Genomic DNA, 24,522 nt, shown 5'->3' on the forward strand with positions numbered 1-24,522 from the left:
GACTGGTGAGCGACTGACTGACTGGGTGACTGGGTGACTGACTGACTGGGTGACTGACTGACTGTCTGACTGGGTGGGTGACTGACTGACTGACTAAATGACTGGGTGGCCGACTGACTGGGTGAGTGACTGACTGGGTGAGTGACTGACTGGGTGAGTGACTGACTGGGTGAGTGACTGACTGGGTGAGTGACTGACTGGGTGAGTGACTGACTGGGTGAGTGACTGGGTGAGTGACTGATTGGGTGAGTGACTGACTGGGTAAGTGACTGACTGGGTAAGTGACTGACTGGGTGAGTGAGTGACTGACTGGGTAACTGACTGACTGACTGACTGACTGGGTGGGTGACTGACTGACTGGGTGACCGACTGACTGGTGAGCGACTGACTGGGTGACTGACTGACTGACTAGGTAAATGACTGACTGGGTGAGTGATTGACTGGGTGGGTGACTGATTGGGGAATGGGTGACTGACTGGGTTACTGACTGACTGAGTGGGTGGTTGACAGACTGGGTTACTGACTGACAAACTGACTGGGTGTGTGACTGACTGACTGACTGGGTGACTGACTGACTGGTGAGCAACTGACTGACTGGGTCACTGACTGACTGGGTAACTGACTGACTGGGTGGGTGACTGACAGGGTGAGTGGCTGATTGGGTGAGTGACAGACTGGGTGAGTGACTGATTGGTTGACTGATTGGTTGACTGACTGACTGGGTGACTGACTGGCTGTGTGACTGACTGACTGGGTGAGTGACTGACTGACTGAGTGACTGACTGTGTGAGTGACTTACTGTGTGAGTGACTGACTGAGTGAGTGACTGACTGGGTGAGTGACTGACTGGGTGAGCGACTGACTGGGTGAGTGACTGACTGGGTGAGTGACTGACTTGGTGAATGAGTGACTGACTGTGTTACTGACTGACTGTCTGAATGGGTGGGTGACTGACTGACTGACTGGATGACTGACTGACAGGGTGACTGACTGACTGAGTGAGTGACTGACTGAGTGACTGACTGGGTGAATGACTGACTGGGTGAGTGACTGACTGGGTGAGTGACTGACTGGGTGAGTGACTGACTGGGTGAGTGACTGACTGGTTGGGTGACTGACTAGGTGAGTGACTGACTGGGTGAGTGACTGACTGGGTGATTGATTGAATGGGTGAGTGAGTGACTGGGTTACTGACTGACAAACTGACTGGGTGGGTGACTGACTGGGTGACTGACTGACTGGTGAGCAACTGACTGACTGGGTCACTGACTGAATGGGTAACTGACTGACTGGGTCAGTGACTGACTGACTGGGTGAGTGACTGACTGGGTGAGTGACTGACTTGGTGGGTGACTGACTGGGTGAGTGACTGACTGGGTGAGTGACTGACTGGGTGAGTGACTTATTGGGTGAGTGGGTGACTGACTGGGTTACTGACTGACTGACTGACTAGGTGGGTGACTGACTGACTGACTGACTAGGTTGGTGACTGACTGACTGGGTGACTGACTGACTGGGTGAGTGGGTGACTGACTGGGTGAGTGACTGACTGGGTGAGTGACTGACTTGGTGGGTGACTGACTGGGTGAGTGACTGACTGGGTGAGTGACTGACTGGGTGAGTTACTTATTGGGTGAGTGGGTGACTGACTGGTTTACTGACTGACTGACTGACTAGGTGGGTGACTGACTGACTGAATGGGTAACTTGCTGACTGGGTGACTGACTGACTGACTGGTTGAGTGGGTGACTGACTGGGTTACTGACTGACTGACTGAATGACTGACTGACTGACTGACTGACTGGGTGGGTGACTGACTGGGTGAGTGGGTGACTGACTGGGTTACTGACTGACTGACTGGGTGGGTGACTGACTGACTGGGTGACTGACTGACTGGGTGACTGACTTACTGGGTGAGTGACTGACTGGGTTAGTGACTGACTGGGTGAGTGACTGGGTGAGTGACTGATTGGGAGAGTGACTGCCTGGGTAAGTGACTGACTGGGTAAGTGACTGACTGGGTGAGTGAGAGACTGACTGGGTGACCGACTGACTGGTGAGCGACTGACTGGGTGACTGACTGACTGGGTGACTGACTGACTGACTGGGTACATGACTGACTGGGTGAGTGATTGACTGGGTGGGTGACTGATTGGGGAATGGGTGACTGACTGGGTTACTTACTGACTGACTGGGTGGTTGACTGACTGGGTTACTGACTGACAAACTGACTGGGTGTGTGACTGACTGACTGACTGGGTGACTGACTGACTGGTGAGCAACTGACTGACTGGGTCACTGACTGACTGGGTAACTGACTGACTGGGTGGGTGACTGACAGGGTGAGTGACTGATTGGGTGAGTGACTGACTGTGTGAGTGACTTACTGTGTGAGTGACTGATTGGGTGAGTGACTGACTGGGTAAGTGACTGACTGGGTAAGTGACTGACTGGGAGAGTGAGTGACTGACTGGGTGACCGACTGACTGGTGAGCGACTGACTGGATGACTGACTGACTGGGTGACTGACTGACTGACTGGGTACATGACTGACTGGGTGAGTGATTGACTGGGTGGGTGGGTGATTGACTGGGTGGGTGACTGATTGGGGAATGGGTGACTGACTGGGTTACTGACTGACTGACTGGGTGGTTGACTGACTGGGTTACTGACTGACAAACTGACTGGGTGTGTGACTGACTGACTGACTGGGTGACTGACTGGTGAGCAACTGACTGACTGGGTCACTGACTGACTGGGTGACTGACAGGCTGGGTGACTGACTGACTGGGTGAGTGACTGACTGACTGAGTGACTGACTGTGTGAGTGACTTACTGTGTGAGTGACTGACTGGTTTAGTGATTGACTGACTGGGTGACTGATTGGGTGAGTGACTGACAGGGTGAGTGACTGACAGGGTGAGTGGGTGACTAACTGTGTTACTGACTGACTGTCTGAATGGGTGGGTGACTGACTGACTGACTGGATGACTGACTGACTGGGTGAGTGACTGACTGAGTGACTGACTGGGTGAGTGACTGACTGGGTGAGTGACTGACTGGGTGAGTAACTGACTGACTGGGTGAGTGACTGACTGGGTGAGTGACTGACTGGTTGGGTGACTGACTAGGTGAGTGACTGACTGGGTGAGTGACTGACTGGGTGATTGATTGAATGGGTGAGTGAGTGAGTGACTGGGTTACTGACTGACAAACTGACTGGGTGGGTGACTGACTGGGTGGGTGACTGACTGGTGAGCAACTGACTGACTGGGTCACTGACTGACTGGGTAACTGACTGACTGGGTCAGTGACTGACTGACTGGGTGAGTGACTGACTGTATGAGTGACTGACTAGGTGGGTGACTGACTTGGTGAGTGACTGACTGGGTGAGTGACTGACTGGGTGAGTGACTTATTGGGTGAGTGGGTGACTGACTGAGTTACTGACTGACTGACTGACTAGGTGGGTGACTGACTGACTGACTAGGTTGGTAACTGACTGACTGGGTGACTGACTGACTGGTTGAGTGGGTGACTCACTATGTTACTGACTGACTGACTGACTGACTCACTAGGAGGTTGACTGACTGACTGGGTGACTGACTGACTGGGTTAGTTACTGACTGGGTGAGTGACTGACTGGGTGAGTGACTGACTGGGTGAGTTACTGACTGGGTGAGTGACTGACTGGGTGAGTGGGTGACTGACTGGGTTACTGACTGACTGACTGACTGACTAGGTGGGTGACTGACTGACTGACTGACTAGGTTGGTGACTGACTGACTGGGTGACTGACTGACTGGGTGAGTGGGTGGGTGACTCACTATGTTACTGACTGACTGACTCACTAGGAGGGTGACTGACTGACTGGGTGAGTGACTGACTGGGTGACTGACTGACTGGGTGACTGACTGACTGGTGAGCGACTGACTGACTGGGTGACTGACTGACTGGGTGACTGACTGACTGGGTGCGTGACTGACTAGGTGGGTGACTGACTGGTTGGGTGACTGATTGGGTGAGTGGGTGACTGACTGGGTTTCTGACTGACTGACTGACTGACTGACTGACTGACTGACTGACTGGGTGGGTGACTGACTGACTGGGTGAGTGACTGACTGGGTGAGTGACTGACTGGGTGAGTGACTGACTGGGTGAGTGACAGACTGGGTGAGTGACTGACTGGGTGAGTGACTGACTGGGTGAGTGGGTGACTGACTGGGTTACTGACTGACTGACTGGGTGGGTGACAGACTGACTGGGTGTGTGACTGACTGGGTGAGTGACTGACTGGGTGAGTGACTGACTAGGTGACTGAATGACTGGGTGACTGACTGACTTGGTGACTGACTGACTGACTGGGTGAGTGAGTGACTGACTGAGTGACTGACTGGGTGAGTGACTGACTGAGTGACTGACTGAGTGAGTGACTGACTGGGTGACTGACTGACTGGGTGAGTGAGTGACTGACTGAGTGACTGACTGGGTGAGTGACTGACTGTGTGAGTGACTGACTGAGTGACTGACTGACTGGGTGACTGACTGACTGGGTGAGTTACTGACTGGGTGAGTGACTGACTGGGTGAGTGACTGACTGGGTGAGTGGGTGACTGACTGGGTTACTGACTGACTGACTGACTGACTAGGTGGGTGACTGACTGACTGACTGACTAGGTTGGTGACTGACTGACTGGGTGACTGACTGACTGGGTGAGTGGGTGGGTGACTCACTATGTTACTGACTGACTGACTCACTAGGAGGGTGACTGACTGACTGGGTGAGTGACTGACTGGGTGACTGACTGACTGGGTGACTGACTGACTGGTGAGCGACTGACTGACTGGGTGACTGACTGACTGGGTGACTGACTGACTGGGTGCGTGACTGACTAGATGGGTGACTGACTGGTTGGGTGACTGATTGGGTGAGTGGGTGACTGACTGGGTTTCTGACTGACTGACTGACTGACTGACTGACTGACTGGGTGGGTGACTGACTGACTGGGTGAGTAACTGACTGGGTGAGTGACTGACTGGGTGAGTGACTGACTGGGTGAGTGACAGACTGGGTGAGTGACTGACTGGGTGAGTGACTGACTGGGTGAGTGGGTGACTGACTGGGTTACTGACTGACTGACTGGGTGGGTGACAGACTGACTGGGTGTGTGACTGACTGGGTGAGTGACTGACTGGGTGAGTGACTGACTAGGTGACTGAATGACTGGGTGACTGACTGACTTGGTGACTGACTGACTGACTGGGTGAGTGAGTGACTGACTGAGTGACTGACTGGGTGAGTGACTGACTGAGTGACTGACTGAGTGAGTGACTGACTGGGTGACTGACTGACTGGGTGAGTGAGTGACTGACTGAGTGACTGACTGGGTGAGTGACTGACTGTGTGAGTGACTGACTGAGTGACTGACTGACTGGGTGACTGGGTGAGTGAGTGACTGACTGAGTGACTGTCTGGGTGAGTGAGTGAGTGACTGACTGACTGGGTGACTTACTGGGTGAGTGACTGACTGGGTGAGTGACTGACTGGGTGAGTGGGTGGCTTACTGTGTTACTGACTGACTGACTGACTGTCTGACTGGGTGGGTGACTGACTGACTCACTGACTGACTGGATGACTGGGTGAGTGACTGGGTGAGTGACTGGGTGAGTGACTGGGTGAGTGACTGGGTGAGTGACTGGGTGAGTGACTGACTGGGTGAGTGACTGACTGGGTGAGTGACTGACTGGGTGAGTGACTGACTGGGTGAGTGAGTGACTGACTGGGTTACTGACTGACAGACTGACTGGATGGGTGACTGACTGACTGGGTGACTGACTGACTGGTGAGCGACTGACTGACTGGGTGACTGACTGGGTGACTGACTGACTGGGTGACTGACTGACTGTCTGACTGGGTGGGTGACTGACTGACTGACTGAATGACTGGGTGGCCGACTGACTGGGTGAGTGACTGACTGGGTGAGTGACTGACTGGGTGAGTGACTGACTGGGTGAGTGACTGACTGGGTGAGTGACTGACTGGGTGAGTGACTGACTGGGTGAGTGACTGACTGGGTGAGTGACTGACTGACAGGCTGACTCGGTGGGTGACTGACTGACTGGGTGACTGACTGACTGGTGAGCGACTGACTGACTGGTTGACTGACTGACTGGGTGACTGACTGACTGACTGTCTGACTGGGTGGGTGACTTATTGACTGACTGACTGGATGACTGACTGACTGGATGACTGGGTGACAGACTGACTGGGTGAGTGACTGACTGGGTGAGTGACTGACTGGGTGAGTGACTGACTGGGTGAGTGACTGACTGGGTGAGTGACTGACTGGGTGAGTGACTGACTGGGTGAGTGACTGACAGGGTGAGTGAGTGACTGACTGGGTTACTGACTGACAGGCTGACTGGGTGGGTGACTGACTGACTGGGTGACTGACTGACTGGTGAGCGACTGACTGACTGGTTGACTGACTGACTGGGTGACTGACTGACTGGGTGACTTACTGACTGACTGACTGACTGACTGATTGACTGGGTGGGTGACTGACTGACTTGGTGACTGACTGACTGGGTGACTGACTGACTGGGTGACTGACTGACTGGGTGAGTGACTGACTGGGTGACTGACTGACTGGGTGAGTAACTGACTGACTGGATGAGTGACTGACTGGGTGACTGGGTGGGTGACTGACTGACTGGTCGACTGACTGACTGGGTAAGTGACTGACTGGGTGAGTGACGGACTGAGTGACTGACTAGGTGAGTGACTGACTGCGTGAGTGACTGACTGGGTGAGTGACTGACTGGGTGAGTGACTGACTGTATATATACAGTGTTCGACAAATCACAAAAAAATCTACTCACCGACCCAAAAAATCTACTCGCCCTCTAGCCCCGCCCCGCCCCGCCCCATTGCAAATTTAATCAATATAGGTTTGCGAATATAAGTGATTGTTAACAATCCCAAGACAAAATGAAAGCATAACTGTCAGCAAATACACACGAGTGCAGACATTCCCTACCTGTCTTCTGAGTTAGGGGGGATTCCGAGGTATCCTGTTAGAAGCTTTCTAGTCTGATCTGGAACAAAGCAAGTTAGAAATTATTTTAAAACCTTAATACATTATCATGTGTAGACTGCTAACTACTTGTTTGACTGGGTGACTGAATGGGTGAGTGACTGACTGGGTGAGTGGGTGACTGACTGAGTTACTGACTGACTGACTGACTGACTGACTCACTGACTGGGTGACTGACTGACTGGGTGAGTGACTGACTGGGTGAGTGACTGACTGGGTGAGTGAGTGACTGACTGACTGGGTGACTGACTGACTGGGTGAGTGACTGACTGACTTGGTTAGTGACTGACTGGGTGAGTGACTGACTGGATGAATGACTGGGTGAGTGACTGACTGGGTGAGTGACTGACTGGGTGAGTGACTGACTGGGTGAGTGACTGACTGGGTGAGTGACTGACTGGGTGAGTGACTGACTGACTGGGAATCTGACAGACAGACTGACTGGGTGGGTGACTGACTGACTGGGTGACTGACTGACTGGTTGAGTTGCTGACTGAGTGACTGACTGGGTGAGTGGCTGACTGGGTGAGTGACTGACTGGGTAAGTGACTGACTGGGTGAGTGATTTAGGTTTGCGAATATAAGTGATTGTTAACAATCCCAAGACAAAATGAAAGCATAACTGTCAGCAAATACACACGAGTGCAGACATTCCCTACCTGTCTTCTGAGTTAGGGGGGATTCCGAGGTATCCTGTTAGAAGCTTTCTAGTCTGATCTGGAACAAAGCAAGTTAGAAATTATTTTAAAACCTTAATACATTATCATGTGTAGACTGCTAACTACTTGTTTGACTGGGTGACTGAATGGGTGAGTGACTGACTGGGTGAGTGGGTGACTGACAGGGTGACTGACTGACTGACTGGGTGAGTGACTGACTGAGTGACTGACTGGGTGAATGACTGACTGGGTGAGTGACTGACTGGGTGAGTGACTGATTGGGTGAGTGACTGACTGGGTGAGTGACTGACTGATTGGGTGACTGACTGGGTGAGGGACTGACTGGGTGAGTGACTGACTGACTGGGTGATTGACTGAATGGGTGAGTGAGTGAGTGACTGGGTTACTGACTGAAAAACTGACTGGGTGGGTGACTGACTGACTCACTGGGCAACTGACTGACTGGGTCACTGACTGACTGACTGTCTGACTGGATGGGTGACTTATTGACTGACTGACTGGATGACTGACTGACTGGATGACTGGGTGACAGACTGACTGGGTGAGTGACTGACTGGGTGAGTGACTGACTTGGTGGGTGACTGACTGTGTGAGTGACTGACTGGGTGAGTGACTGACTGGGTGAGTTACTTATTGGGTGAGTGGGTGACTGACTCGTTTACTGACTGACTGACTGACTGACTAGGTGGGTGACTGACTGACTGAATGGGTAACTTGCTGACTGGGTGACTGACTGACTGACTGACTGGTTGAGTGGGTGACTGACTGGGTTACTGACTGACTGACTGACTGACTGACTGACTGACTGACTGGGTGGGTGACTGACTGGGTTACTGACTGACTGACTGGGTGGGTGACTGACTGACTGGGTGACTGACTGACTGGGTGACTGACTGACTGACTGGGTGACTGACTGACTGGGTGAGTGACTGACTGGGTTAGTGACTGACTGGGTAAGTGACTGGGTGAGTGACTGACTGGGTGAGTGACTGACTGGGTAAATGACTGACTGGGTAAGTGACTGACTGGGTGAGTGAGTGACTGACTAGGTAACTGACTGACTGACTGACTGACTGACTTGGTGGGTGACTGACTGACTGGGTGACTGACTGACTGGTGAGCGACTGACTGGGTGACTGACTGACTGACTGACTGACTGGGTGACTGACTGACTGGGTACATGACTGACTGGGTGAGTGATTGACTGGGTGGGTGACTGATTGGGGAATGGGTGACTGACTTGGTTACTGACTGACTGACTGGGTGGTTGACTGACTGGTTACTGACTGACAAACTGACTGGGTGTGTGACTGACTGACTGACTGGGTGACTGACTGACTGGTGAGCAACTGACTGACTGGGTCACTGACTGACTGGGTAACTGACTGACTGGGTGGGTGACTGACAGGGTGAGTGACTGATTGGGTGAGTGACTGACTGGGTGAGTGGGTGACTGACTGGGTTACTGACTGACTGACTGACTGACTGGGTGGGTGACTGACTGACTGGGTGACTGACTGACTGGTGAGTGACAGACTGGGTGAGTGACTGATTGGGTGACTGACTGACTGGGTGACTGACTGGCTGGGTGACTGACTGACTGGGTGAGTGACTGACTGACTGAGTGACTGACTGGGTGAGTGACTTACTGTGTGAGTGACTGACTGAGTGAGTGACTGACTGTGTGAGTGACTGACTGGGTGACTGACTGACTGGGTGAGTGACTGACCGGGTGAGTGACTGATTGGGTGACTGACTGACTAGGTGACTGACTGGCTGAGTGACTGACTGACTGGGTGAGTGACTGACTGACTGAGTGACTGACTGGGTGAGTGACTTACTGTGTGAGTGACTGACTGAGTGAGTGACTGACTGGGTGAGTAACTGACTGGGTGAGTGACTGACTGGGTGAGTGAGTGACTGACTGGTTGAGTGACTGACTGACTGGGTGACTGATTGGGTGAGTGACTGACAGGGTGAGTGGGTGACTGACTGTGTTACTGACTGACTGACTGTCTGACTGGGTGGGTGACTGACTGACTGGATGACTGACTGACAGGGTGACTGACTGACTGACAGGCTGAGTGACTGACTGAGTGACTGACTGGGTGAATGACTGACTGGGTGGGTGAGTGACTGACTGGGTGAGTGACTGATTGGGTGAGTGACTGACTGGGTGAGTGACTGACTGATTGGGTGACTGACTGGGTGAGTGACTGACTGGGTGAGTGACTGACTGGGTGATTGACTGAATGGGTGAGTGAGTGAGTGACTGGGTTACTGACTGAAAAACTGACTTGGTGGGTGACTGACTGACTCACTGGGTGACTGACTGACTGGTGAGCAACTGACTGACTGGGTCACTGACTGACTGGGTGAGTGACTGACTGGGTGAGTGACTGACTGACTGGGTGAGTGACTGACTGGGTGAGTGACTGACTTGGTGGGTGACTGACTGGGTGAGTGACTGACTGGGTGAGTGACTGACTGGGTGAGTTACTTATTGGGTGAGTGGGTGACTGACTGGTTTACTGACTGACTGACTAGGTGGGTGACTGACTGACTGAATGGGTAACTTGCTGACTGGGTGACTGACTGACTGACTGGTTGAGTGGGTGACTGACTGGGTTACTGACTGACTGACTGAATGACTGACTGACTGACTGACTGACTGGGTGGGTGACTGACTGGGTGAGTGGGTGACTGACTGGGTGGGTGACTGACTGACTGGGTGACTGACTGACTGGGTGACTGACTGACTGGGTGACTGACTAACTGACTGGGTGAGTGACTGACTGGGTTAGTGACTGACTGGGTGAGTGACTGACTGGGAGAGTAACTGACTGACTGAATGAGTAACTGACTGGGTGACTGACTGACTGTGTGAGTGGGTGACTGACTGGGTTACTTACTGACTGACTGAGTGGGTGGGTGACTGACTGACTGATTTACTGGGTGACTGACTGACTGGGTGAGTGACTGACTGGGTGAGTGATGGACTGAGTGAGTGACTGACTGGGTGAGTGACTGACTGGGTGAGTGGGTGACTGACTGGGTTTCTGACTGACTGACTGACTGACTGGGTGGGTGGCTGACTGACTGGGTGACTGACTGACTGGTCGACTGACTGACTGGGTAAGTGACTGACTGGGTGAGTGAGTTACTGAGTAACTGACTGGGTGAGTGACTGACTGGGTGAGTGACTGACTGGGTGAGTGACTGACTGGGTGAGTGACTGACTGACTGGGTGAGTGACTGGGTGAGTGACTGACTGGGTGAGTGGGTGACTGACTGTGTTACTGACTGACTGACTGTCTGACTGGGTGGGTGACTGACTGACTGGGTGACTGACTCACAGGGTGACTGACTGACTGACTGGGTGATTGAGTGACTGGGTGATTGACTGACTGGGTGAGTTGTTGGGTGAGTAACTGACTGGGTGAGTGACTGACTGGGTAAGTGACTGACTGGGTGAGTGACTGACTGGGTGAGTGACTGACTGGTCGACTGACTGATTGGGTGAGTGACTGACTGGGTGAGTGACTGACTGGGTGAGTGATTTAGGTTTGCGAATATAAGTGATTGTTAACAATCCCAAGACAAAATGAAAGCATAACTGTCAGCAAATACACATGAGTGCAGACATTCCCTACCTGTCTTCTGAGTTAGGGGGAATTCTGTGGTATCCTGTTAGAAGCTTTCTAGTCTGATCTGGACTACTGGGTTGCTGACTGACTGACTCACTGACTGGGTGTGTGACTGACTGGGTGACTGACTGACTGGGTGAGTGACTGACTGGGTAAGTGACTGACTGGGTAAGTGACTGACTGGGTGAGTGAGTGACTGACTGGGTAACTGAGTGACTGACTGACTGACTGACTGACTGGGTGGGTGACTGACTGACTGGGTGACCGACTGACTGGTGAGTGACTGATTGGGTGACTGACTGACTGGGTGACTGGCTGGGTGACTGACTGACTGGGTGAGTGACTCACTGACTGAGTGACTGAGTGACTGACTGGGTGAGTGACTTACTGTGTGAGTGACTGACTGAGTGAGTGACTGACTGACTGGGTGACTGATTTGGTGAGTGACTGACAGGGTGAGTGACTGACAGGGTGAGTGGGTGACTGACTGTGTTTCTGACTGACTGACTGTCTGACTGGGTGGGTGACTGACTGGATGACTGACTGACAGTGTGACTGACTGACTGACTGACTGGGTGAGTGACTGACTGAGTGACTGACTGGGTGAATGACTGACTGGGTGAGTGACTGACTGGGTGAGTGACTGATTGGGTGAGTGACTGACTGGGTGATTGACTGAATGGGTGAGTGAGTGAGTGACTGGGTGACTGACTGACTGGGTACATGACTGACTGGGTGAGTGATTGACTGGGTGGGTGACTGATTGGGGAATGGGTGACTGACTTGGTTACTGACTGACTGACTGGGTGGTTGACTGACTGGGTTACTGACTGACAAACTGACTGGGTGTGTGACTGACTGACTGACTGGGTGACTGACTGACTGACTGGTGAGCAACTGACTGACTGGGTCACTGACTGACTGGGTAACTGACTGACTGGGTGGGTGACTGACAGGGTGAGTGACTGATTGGGTGAGTGACTGACTGGGTGAGTGGGTGACTGACTGGGTTACTGACTGACTGACTAACTGACTGACTGACTGGGTGGGTGACTGACTGACTGGGTGACTGACTGACTGGTGAGTGACAGACTGGGTGAGTGACTGATTGGGTGACTGACTGACTGGGTGACTGACTGGCTGGGTGACTGACTGACTGGGTGAGTGACTGACTGACTGAGTGACTGACTGGGTGAGTGACTTACTGTGTGAGTGACTGACTGAGTGAGTGACTGACTGTGTGAGTGACTGACTGGGTGACTTACTGACTGGGTGAGTGACTGACCGGGTAAGTGACTGATTGGGTGACTGACTGACTAGGTGACTGACTGGCTGAGTGACTGACTGACTGGGTGAGTGACTGTCTGACTGTGTGACTGACTGGGTGAGTGACTTACTGTGTGAGTGACTGACTGACTGAGTGAGTGACTGACTGGGTGAGTAACTGACTGGGTGAGTGACTGACTGGGTGAGTGAGTGACTGACTGGTTGAGTGACTGACTGACTGGGTGACTGATTGGGTGAGTGACTGACAGGGTGAGTGACTGACAGGGTGAGTGGGTGACTGATTGTGTTACTGACTGACTGACTGTCTGACTGGGTGGGTGACTGACTGACTGGATGACTGACTCACAGGGTGACTGACTGACTGACTGGCTGAGTGACTGACTGACTGAGTGACTGACTGGGTGAATGACTGACTGGGTGGGTGACTGACTGACTGGATGACTGACTCACAGGGTGACTGACTGACTGACTGGCTGAGTGACTGACTGACTGAGTGACTGACTGGGTGAATGACTGACTGGGTGGGTGAGTGACTGACTGGGTGAGTGACTGATTGGGTGAGTGAGTGAGTGACTGGGTTACTGAATGAAAAACTGACTGGGTGGGTGACTGACTGACTCACTGGGTGACTGACTGACTGGTGAGCAACTGACTGACTGGGTCACTGACTGACTGGGTGAGTGACTGACTTGGTGGGTGACTGACTGGGTGAGTGACTGACTGGGTGAGTGACTGACTGGGTGAGTTACTTATTGGGTGAGTGGGTGACTGACTGGTTTACTGACTGACTGACTGACTGACTAGGTGGGTGACTGACTGACTGAATGGGTAACTTGCTGACTGGGTGACTGACTGACTGACTGGTTGAGTGGGTGACTGACTGGGTTACTGACTGACTGACTGAATGACTGACTGACTGGATGGGTGACTGACTGGGTGAGTGGGTGACTGACTGGGTTACTGACTGACTGGGTGGGTGACTGACTGACTGGGTGACTGACTGACTGGGTGACTGACTGACTGGGTGACTGACTGACTGGGTGAGTGACTGACTGGGTTAGTGACTGACTGGGTGAGTGACTGGGTGAGTGACTGACTGGGTGAGTGACTGACTGGGTAAGTGACTGACTGGGTAAGTGACTGACTGGGTGAGTGAGTGACTGACTGGGTAACTGACTGACTGACTGACTGACTGACTGGGTGGGTGACTGACTGACTGGGTGACCGACTGACTGGTGAGTGACTGATTGGGTGACTGACTGACTGGGTGACTGGCTGGGTGACTGACTGACTGGGTGAGTGACTGACTGACTGAGTGACTGAGTGACTGACTGGGTGAGTGACTTACTGTGTGAGTGACTGACTGAGTGAGTGACTGATTGGGTGAGTGACTGACAGGGTGAGTGACTGACAGGGTGAGTGGGTGACTGACTGTGTTTCTGACTGACTGACTGTCTGACTGGGTGGGTGACTGACTGGATGACTGACTGACAGGGTGACTGACTGACTGACTGGGTGAGTGACTGACTGAGTGACTGACTGGGTGAATGACTGACTGGGTGAGTGACTGATTGGGTGAGTGACTGATTGGGTGAGTGACTGACTGGGTGAGTGGCTGACTGATTGGGTGACTGACTGGGTGAGTGACTGACTGGGTGAGTGACTGACTGGGTGATTGACTGAATGGGTGAGTGAGTGAGTGACTGGGTTACTGACTGAAAAACTGACTGGGTGGGTGACTGACTGACTCACTGGGTGACCGACTGACTGGTGAGCAACTGACTGACTGGGTCACTGACTGACTGGGTAACTGACTGACTGGGTGAGTGACTGACTGACTGGGTGAGTGACTGACTGGGTGAGTGACTGACTTGGTGGGTGACTGACTGGGTGAGTGACTGACTGGGTGAGTGACTGACTTGGTGAGTTACTTATTGGGTGAGTGGGTGACTGACTGGTTTACTGACTGACTGACTGACTGACTGACTGACTAGGTGGGTGACTGACTGACTGAATGGGTAACTTGCTGACTGGGTGACTGACTGACTGACTGACTGGTTGAGTGGGTGACTGACTGGGTTACTGACTGACTGACTGAATGACTGACTGACTGACTGGGTGGGTGACTGACTGGGTGAGTGGGTGACTGACTGGGTTACTGACTGACTGACTGGGTGGGTGACTTACTGACTGGGTGACTGACTGACTGGGTGACTGACTGACTGGGTGACTGACTTACTGGGTGAGTGACTGACTGGGTTAGTGACTGACTGGGTGAGTGACTGGGTGAGTGACTGATTGGGTAAGTGACTGACTGGGTAAGTGACTGACTGGGTGAATGAGTGACTGACTGGGTAACTGACTGACTGACTGACTGGGTGGGTGACTGACTGACTGGGTGACCGACTGACTGGTGAGCGACTGACTGGGTGACTGACTGACTGGGTGACTGACTGACTGACTGGGTAAATGACTGACTGGTGAGTGATTGACTGGGTAGGTGACTGATTGGGGAATGGGTGACTGACTGGGTGGTTGACTGACTGGGTTACTGACTGACAAACTGACTGGGTTTGTGACTGACTGACTGGTGAGCAACTGACTGACTGGGTAACTGACTGACTGGGTAACTGACTGACAAACTGACTGGGTGGGTGACTGACTGACTGGTGAGCAACTGACTGACTGGGTCACTGACTGACTGGGTAACTGACTGACTGGGTGGGTTACTGACAGGGTGAGTGACTGATTGGGTGAGTGACTGACTGGGTGAGTGGGTGACTGACTGGGTTACTGACTGACTGACTGACTGGGTGGGTGACTGACTGACTGGGTGACTGACTGACTGGTGATTGACAGACTGGGTGAGTGACTGATTGGGTGACTGACTGACTGGGTGACTGACTGGCTGTGTGACTGACTGACTGGGTGAGTGACTGACTGACTGAGTGACTGACTGAGTGAGTGACTGACTGGGTGAGTGACTGACTGGGTGAATGAGTGACTGACTGGGTGAATGAGTGACTGACTGGTTTAGTGACTGACTGACTGGGTGACTGATTGGGTGAGTGACTGACAGGGTGAGTGACTGACAGGGTGAGTGGGTGACTAACTGTGTTACTGACTGACTGTCTGTCTGAATGGGTGGGTGACTGACTGACTGACTGACTGGATGACTGACTGACAGGGTGACTGACTGACTGGGTGAGTGACTGACTGAGTGACTGACTGGGTGAATGACTGACTGGGTGAGTGACTGACTGGGTGAGTGACTGACTGGGTGAGTGACTGACTGGGTGAGTGACTGACTGGTTGGGTGACTGACTAGGTGAGTGACTGACTGGGTGAGTGACTGACTGGGTGATTTATTGAATGGGTGAGTGAGTGAGTGACTGGGTTACTGACTGACAAACTGACTGGGTGGGTGACTGACTGGGTGACTGACTGACTGGTGAGCAACTGACTGACTGGGTCACTGACTGACTGGGTAACTAACTGACTGGGTCAGTGACTGACTGACTGGGTGAGTGACTGACTGGGTGAGTGACTGACTTGGTGGGTGACTGACTGGGTGAGTGACTGACTGGGTGAGTGACTGACTGGGTGAGTGACTTATTGGGTGAGTGGGTGACTGACTGGGTTACTGACTGACTGACTGACTAGGTGGGTGACTGACTGACTGACTGACTAGGTTGGTGACTGACTGACTGGGTGACTGACTGACTGGGTGAGTGGGTGACTGACTGGGTGAGTGACTGACTGGGTGAGTGACTGACTTGGTGGGTGACTGACTGGGTGAGTGACTGACTGGGTGAGTGACTGACTGGGTGAGTTACTTATTGATGAGTGGGTGACTGACTGGTTTACTGACTGACTGACTGACTGACTAGGTGGGTGACTGACTGACTGACTGAATGGGTAACTTGCTGACTGGGTGACTGACTGACTGACTGACTGACTGGTTGAGTGGGTGACTGACTGGGTTACTGACTGACTGACTGAATGACTGACTGACTGACTGACTGGGTGGGTGACTGACTGGGTGAGTGGGTGACTGACTGGGTTACTGACTGACTGACTGGGTGGGTGACTGACTGACTGGGTGACTGACTGACTGGGTGACTGACTGACTGGGTGACTGACTTAATGGGTGAGTGACTGACTGGGTTAGTGACTGACTGGGTGAGTGACTGGGTGAGTGACTGATTGGGTGAGTGACTGACTGGGTAAGTGACTGACTGGGTAAGTGACTAACTGGGTGAGTGAGTGACTGACTGGGTGACCGACTGACTGGTGAGCGACTGACTGGGTGACTGACTGACTGGGTGACTGACTGACTGACTGGGTACATGACTGACTGGGTGAGTGATTGACTGGGTGGGTGACTGATTGGGGAATGGGTGACTGACTGGGTTACTGACTGACTGACTGGGTGGTTGACTGACTGGGTTACTGACTGACAAACTGACTGGGTGTGTGACTGACTGACTGGGTGACTGACTGACTGGTGAGCAACTGACTGACTGGGTCACTGACTGACTGGGTAACTGACTGACTGGGTGGGTGACTGACAGGGTGAGTGACTGATTGGGTGAGTGACTGACTGTGTGAGTGACTTACTGTGTGAGTGACTGATTGGGTGAGTGACTGACTGGGTAAGTGACTGACTGGGTAAGTGACTGACTGGGTGAGTGATTGACTGGGTGAGTGACTGACTGACTGACTGGGTGAGTGACTGACTGAGTGAGTGAGTGACTGACTGACTGACTGATTTACTGGGTGACTGACTGGCTGGGTGAGTGACTGACTGGGTGAGTGACGGACTGAGTGAGTGACTGACTGGGTGAGTGACTGGGTGAGTGGGTGACTGACTGGGTTTCTGACTGACTGACTGACTGACTGGGTGGGTGGCTGACTGACTGGGTGACTGACTGACTGGTCGACTGACTGACTGGGTAAGTGACTGACTGGGTGAGTGAGTGACTGAGTGACTGACTGGGTGAGTGACTGACTGGGTGAGTGACTGACTGGGTGAGTGACTGACTGATTGGGTGACTGACTGACTGTGTGAGTTACTGACTGGGTGAGTGACTGACTGGGTGATTGACTGAATGGGTGAGTGAGTGAGTGAGTGACTGGGTTACTGACTGAAAAACTGACTGGGTGGGTGACTGACTGACTCACTGGGTGACTGACTGACTGGTGAGCAACTGACTGACTGGGTCACTGACTGACTGGGTAACTGGCTGACTGGGTTACTTACTGACTGACTGAGTGGGTGGGTGACTGACTGACTGATTTACTGGGTGACTGACTGACTGGGTGAGTGACTGACTGGGTGAGTGACTGGGTGAGTGGGTGACTGACTGGGTTTCTGACTGACTGACTGACTGGGTGGGTGGCTGACTGACTGGGTGACTGACTGACTGGTCGACTGACTGACTGGGTAAGTGACTGACTGTGTGAGTGAGTGACTGAGTGACTGACTGGGTGAGTGACTGACTGGGTGAGTGACTGACTGGGTGAGTGACTGACTGTATATATACAGTTTTCGACAAATCACAAAAAAATCTACTCGCCGACCCAAAAAATCTACTCGCCCTCTAGCCCCGCCCCGCCCCGCCCCATTGCAAATTTAATCAATTTAGGTTTGCGAATATAAGTGATTGTTAACAATCCCAAGACAAAATGAAAGCATAACTGTCAGCAAATACACACGAGTGCAGACATTCCCTACCTGTCTTCTGAGTTAGGGGGGATTCTGAGGTATCCTGTTAGAAGCTTTCTAGTCTGATCTGGAACAAAGCAAGTTAGAAATTATTTTAAAACCTTAATACATTATCATGTGTAGACTGCTAACTACTTGATTGACTGGGTGACTGAATGGGTGAGTGACTGACTGGGTGAGTGACTGACTGGGTGAGTGACTGACTGGGTGAGTTAGTGACTGACTGACTGGGTGACTGACTGACTGGGTGAGTGACTGACTGGGTGAGTGACTGACTGGGTGAGTGACTGACTGACTGACTGGGTGACTGACTGACTGACTGACTGGGTGAGTGACTGACTTACTGGGTTAGTGACTGACTGGGTGAGTGACTGACTGGGTCAGTGGGTGACTGACTTGGTTACTGATAGACTGACTGGGTGGGTGAGTGCCTGACTGACTGGGTGAGTGGCTGACTGGGTGAGTGACTGACTGGGTGAATGACTGACTGGGTGAGTGACTGACTGGGTTGGTTAGTGACTGACTGGGTGAGTGGGTGACTGACTGGGTTACTGACTGACTGACTGACTGACTGACTGGGTGGGTGACTGACTGACTGGGTGACTTACTGACTGGGTGACTGACTGTCTGGGTGATTGAATGACTGGGTGAGTGACTGACTGGGTGAGTGACTGACTGGGTGAGTGGGTGACTGACTGGGTTACTGACTGAATGACTCACTGACTGGGTGGGTGACTGACTGGGTGAGTGACTGACTGGGTGAGTGACTGACTGGGTGAGTGATTGACTGGGTGAGTGACTGACTGACTGACTGGGTGACTGACTGACTGGGTGAGTGAGTGACTGACTGGGTGAGTGACTGCCTGGGTGAGTGACTGACTGGGTGAGTTACTTACTGACTGGGAGACTGATTGACTGGGTGAGTGACTGACTGGGTGAGTTACTGACTGGGTGAGTGGGTGACTGACTGGGTTACTGACAGACTGACTGGGTGGGTAACTGACAGACTGACTGAGTGAGTGACTGACTGGGTGACTGACTGTCTGACTGGGTGAGTGATTGACTGGATGAGTGGGTGACTGACTGGGTTACTGACTGACTGACTGACTGGAATGTTGACTGACTGACTGGGTGACTGACTGACTGACTGGGTGACTGACTGACTGGGTGAGTGACTGACTGGGTGAGTGACTGACTGGTTGAGTGACTGACTGACTGACTGGGTGAGTGAGTGACTGGGTGAGTGACTGACTGGGTGAGTGGGTGACTGACTGGTTTACTGATTGACTGACTGACTGAATGGGTGGGTGACTGGCTGGGTTAGTGACTGACTGGATGAGTGACTGACTGGGTGAGTAACTGACTGACTGGATGAGTGACTGACTGGGTGACTGACTGACTGTGTGAGTGGGTGACTGACTGTGTTACTTACTGACTGACTGAGTGGGTGGGTGACTGACTGACTGACTGATTTACTGGGTGACTGACTGACTGGGTGAGTGACAGACTGGGTGAGTGACGGACTGAGTGAGTGACTGACTGGGTGAGTGACTGACTGGGTGAGTGGGTGACTGACTGGGTTTCTGACTGACTGACTGGGTGGGTGACTGACTGACTGGGTGACTGACTGACTGGTCGACTGACTGACTGACTGGGTAAGTGACTGACTGGGTGAGTGAGTGAGTGACTGACTGACTGGGTGAGTGACTGACTGGGTGAGTGACGGACTGAGTGAGTGACTGACAGGGTGAGTGACTGACTGGGTGAGTGGGTGACTGACTGGGTTTCTGACTGACTGACTGACTGACTGGGTGGGTGGCTGACTGACTGGGTGACTGACTGACTGGTCGACTGACTGACTGGGTAAGTGACTGACTGGGTGAGTGAGTTACTGAGTGACTGACTGGGTGAGTGACTGACTGGGTGAGTGACTGACTGGGTGAGTGACTGACTGGGTGAGTGACTGACCCAAAAAATCTACTCGCCCTCTAGCCCCGCCCCGCCCCGCCCCATTGCAAATTTAATCAATTTAGGTTTGCGAATATAAGTGATTGTTAACAATCCCAAGACAAAATGAAAGCATAACTGTCAGCAAATACACACGAGTGCAGACGTTCCCTACCTGTCTTCTGAGTTAGGGGGGATTCCGAGGTATCCTGTTAGAAGCTTTCTAGTCTGATCTGGAACAAAGCAAGTTAGAAATTATTTTAAAACCTTAATACATTATCATGTGTAGACTGCTAACTACTTGATTGACTGGGTGACTGACTGGGTGAGTGGGTGACTGACTGGGTTACTGACTGACTGACTGACTCACTGAATGGGTGACTGACTGACTGGGTGAGTGACTGACTGGGTGAGTGACTGACTGGGTGAGTGAGTGACTGACTGACTGGGTGACTGACTGACTGGGTGAGTGACTGACTGACTGGGTGAGTGACTGACTGGGTCAGTGGGTGACTGACTTGGTTACTGACAGACTGACTGGGTGGGTGAGTGCCTGACTGACTGGGTGAGTGACTGACTGGGTGAGTGACTGACTGGTTGAATGACTGACTGGGTGAGTGACTGACTGGGTTGGTGAGTGACTGACTGGGTGAGTGGGTGACTGACTGGGTTACTGACTGACTGACTGACTGGGTGGGTGACTGACTGACTGGGTGACTTACTGACTGGGTGACTGACTGACTGGGTGATTGAATGACTGACTGGGTGAGTTACTGACTCGGTGAGTGACTGACTGGGTGAGTGGGTGACTGACTAGGTTACTAACTGACTGACTCACTGACTGGGTGGGTGACTGACTCGGTGAGTGACTGACTGGGTGAGTGACTGACTGGGTGAGTGACTGACTGGGTGAGTGATTGACTGGGTGAGTGACTGACTGACTGGGTGAGTGACTGACTGAGTGAGTGAGTGACTGACTGGGTGAGTGACTGCCTGGGTGAGTGACTGACTGGGTGAGTTACTGACTGACTGGGTGACTGATTGACTGGGTGAGTGGGTGACTGACTGGGTTACTGACAGACTGACTGGGTGGGTAACTGACAGACTGACTGAGTGAGTGTCTGACTGGGTGAGTGATTGACTGGGTGAGTGGGTGACTGACTGGGTTACTGACTGACTGACTGACTGACTGACTGACTGGAATGTTGACTGACTGACTGGGTGACTGACTGACTGACTGACTGACTGGGTGACTGACTGGGTGAGTGACTGACTGACTGACTGGGTGAGTGACTGACTGGGATGAGTGACTGACTGGTTGAGTGACTAACTGACTGGGTGAGTGACTGGGTGAGTGACTGACTGGGTGAGTGGGTGACTGACTGTGTTACTGACTGACTGTCTGACTGGGTGGGTGACTGACTGGGTGACTGACTCACAGGGTGACTGACTGACTGGGTGATTGACTGACTGTGTGAGTTGCTGACTGTGTGACTGACTGGGTGAGTGACTGACTGGGTGAGTGACTGACTGGGTGAGTGACTGTCTTGTCGTCTGACTGACTGGGTGAGTGACTGACTGGGTGTGTGACTGAGTGAGTAACTGACTGGGTAAGTGACTGACTGGGTGAGTGACTGACTGGGTGGGTGACTGACTGGGTGAGTGACTGACTGGGTGAGTAGGTGGGTGACTGACTGGGTTACTGACTGACTGACTGACTGACTGACTGGGTGGGTGACTGACTGACTGGGTGACTAACTGTCTGGGTTAGTGACTGAATGAGTGACTGTCTGGGTGAGTGACTGACTGGGTGAGTGACTGACTGGGGGAGTGACTGACTGACTGACTGGTTGACTGACTGGGTGAGTGACTGACTGACTGGGTGAGTGACTGACTGACTGGGTGATTGACAGACTGGGTAAGTGGGTGACTGACTGGGTTACTGACTGACTGAAGGGGTGGGTGACTGACTGACTGGGTGACTGACTGACTGGGTGAGTGACTGATTGGGTGAGTGACTGATTGGGTGAGTGACTGACTGGGTGAGTGACTGACTGGGTGAGTGGGTGACTGACTGGGTTACTGACTAACTGACTGGGTGGGTGATTGACTGACTGGGTGACTGGCTGACTGGGTGACTGACTGACTGCGTGACTGGGTGACTGACTGGTTGAGTGACTGACAGGGTGAGTGACTGACAGGGTGTGTGACTGACTGGGGGAGTGACTGACTGTATATATACAGTGTTCGACAAATCACCCAAAAATCTACTCGCCGACGCAAAAAATCTACTCGCCCCCTAGCCCCGCCCCTAGCCCCACCCCGCCCCATTGCAAATTTAATAAATTTAGGTTTGCGAATATAAGTGATTGTTAACAATCCAAAGACAAAATGAAAGCATAACTGTCAGCAAATACACACGAGTGCAGACGTTCCCTACCTGTCTTCTGAGTTAGGGGGGATGCCGAGGTATCCTGTTAGAAGCTTACTAGTCTGATCTGGAACAAAGGTAGGTGGAGAGAGAAAAAACGGAGCACTGACTGGGTGAGTGACTGACTGGGTGAGTGACTGACTGGGTGAGTGACTGACTGACTGGGTGAGTGACTGACTGGGTGAGTGACTGACTGGATGAGTGACTGACTGGGTGAGTGTGTGACTGACTGGGTTACTGAATGACTGACTGGGTGGGTGACTGACTGACTGACTGTGTGAGTAACTGACTGTGTGAGTGACTGACTGGGTGAGTGACTGACTGGGTGAGTGACTGACTGACTGACTGGGTGACTGACTTGGTGACTGACTGACTGGGTGTAGAATGGGACAAATACATTAGGAATAACTGTAGACAGCATAAAAGACTTGTTACAATGAACCAAACAATGTTTTATTTAACAGAGTATCTGGCCGGGAGCACCCCCGCTGGCACCTCCAGTCCTGCGGCCCCCCCCCCCCCCCCCCCGCTACCTTATCCGGCGATGCCACCAAAAGACCCTCTTTATGTTTTTAATTATAACCTGCCTTTTTATTTTTTATTCCTTGGGATTAAAAAAAAGGGGGGGGGGAGAATACAAGGACAAAGCAATGAGGTTCTCTTATACAGTAAGTCACCTGCCCCCCCTCTTATCCTAATAAGTTATTGGGGAATGGTTAGGCTAAAATCCTAACTGAGAAAGGCTGGGCACTATTTGACTGTGCAGAATGAAGCCGCATCACGGGGGCGCCGGGATATATTTATTTAGTGACTGGGTGGATGCTTTGGGGAGGCGGCAGGGTGGGTGGGAGTCACGTGATGAGGGCCCCCCGCGTACGCCAGTCTCATTACCGGGCTGCAGCCGTGGGGACCTCCCGTCCCGGGCAGCGATCAGGGGGATCGAGGGGCAGGAGGAGGGGAGGGGAAGGGGGCAGGAGGAGGGGAAGGGGGCAGGAGGAGGAGAAGGGGGCAGGCGGAGGGGAGTGCAAGCGCAAAGGTGCGTACTGGCGGGTAATTGGCTTGCAGGATGCAGGGAAGGAGCAGAGGGGCCGCAGGATGGAGGATTGGAGAGTACTTACTCTCCAATAGATCTCCGGGCAGAAAGAATGGGCGCTCGTTGGGGGCGGGCTCATATAGAGCCTGGCCGTGCGCCCACAAAGCCTGGGAGCGCGCGCCAATCTGCTGTCAGGTAGGGGGATTTTTTTTTTTTGTTCAGCGCGAGCAGGGAAAATTTCAGCGCGAGCAAGGAAAATTTAAAAAAACAAACGTGTGCTGCTTGGGCCAATAGGAGCTCGCCCAGATGTTAAATTCACTCGCCCCGGGCGTGCAAATGTATAGGATTGTCGAACACTGTATATATATGTATATATATATGTATATATATATATATATACAGGCATACCCCGCTTTAAGGACACTCACTTTAAGTACACTCGCGAGTAAGTACATTTCGCTCGATAGGCAAACAGCAGCTCACGCATGCGCCTGTCAGCACAATCTGAACAGCAATACCGGCTCCCTACCTGTACCGAAGCTGTGCACAAGCGGGGAGACTATAGAGCATGTTACAAATGCGTTATTTACATCAGTTATGCACATATATGACGATTGCCGTACAGTACGTGCATCAAAAGTGGGGAAAAAGGCAGTGCTTCACTTTAAGTAC

General features: G+C 52.6%; 1 protein-coding gene across 6 annotated transcripts in view; it reads right to left on the bottom strand.

Annotated features, from left to right (window-relative positions):
• LOC142487132 (glutamate decarboxylase 1-like) overlaps positions 1 to 22,887 on the bottom strand; it is a 325,033-nt gene extending 302,146 nt beyond the window's left edge. For 2 of the 6 annotated variants that reach the window (XM_075585897.1, XM_075585891.1), the window contains exons 1-6: positions 22,827 to 22,887; positions 20,562 to 20,619; positions 18,449 to 18,506; positions 11,431 to 11,488; positions 7,757 to 7,814; positions 7,041 to 7,098 (exon numbers count right to left, since the gene is read on the bottom strand). The gene's annotated coding sequence lies outside the window, so the exon portion shown is untranslated. The remainder of the gene's footprint in view (positions 1 to 7,040; positions 7,099 to 7,756; positions 7,815 to 11,430; positions 11,489 to 18,448; positions 18,507 to 20,561; positions 20,620 to 22,826) is intronic. The other 4 variants (XM_075585894.1, XM_075585893.1, XM_075585895.1 and 1 more) reach the window with 4 other exon arrangements.
• Between the last annotated feature and the right edge of the window lie 1,635 nt (positions 22,888 to 24,522).

This window comes from Ascaphus truei, chromosome 2 (genome assembly GCF_040206685.1).
Source record: "Ascaphus truei isolate aAscTru1 chromosome 2, aAscTru1.hap1, whole genome shotgun sequence".
Classification (NCBI taxonomy): Eukaryota; Metazoa; Chordata; class Amphibia; order Anura; family Ascaphidae; genus Ascaphus; species Ascaphus truei.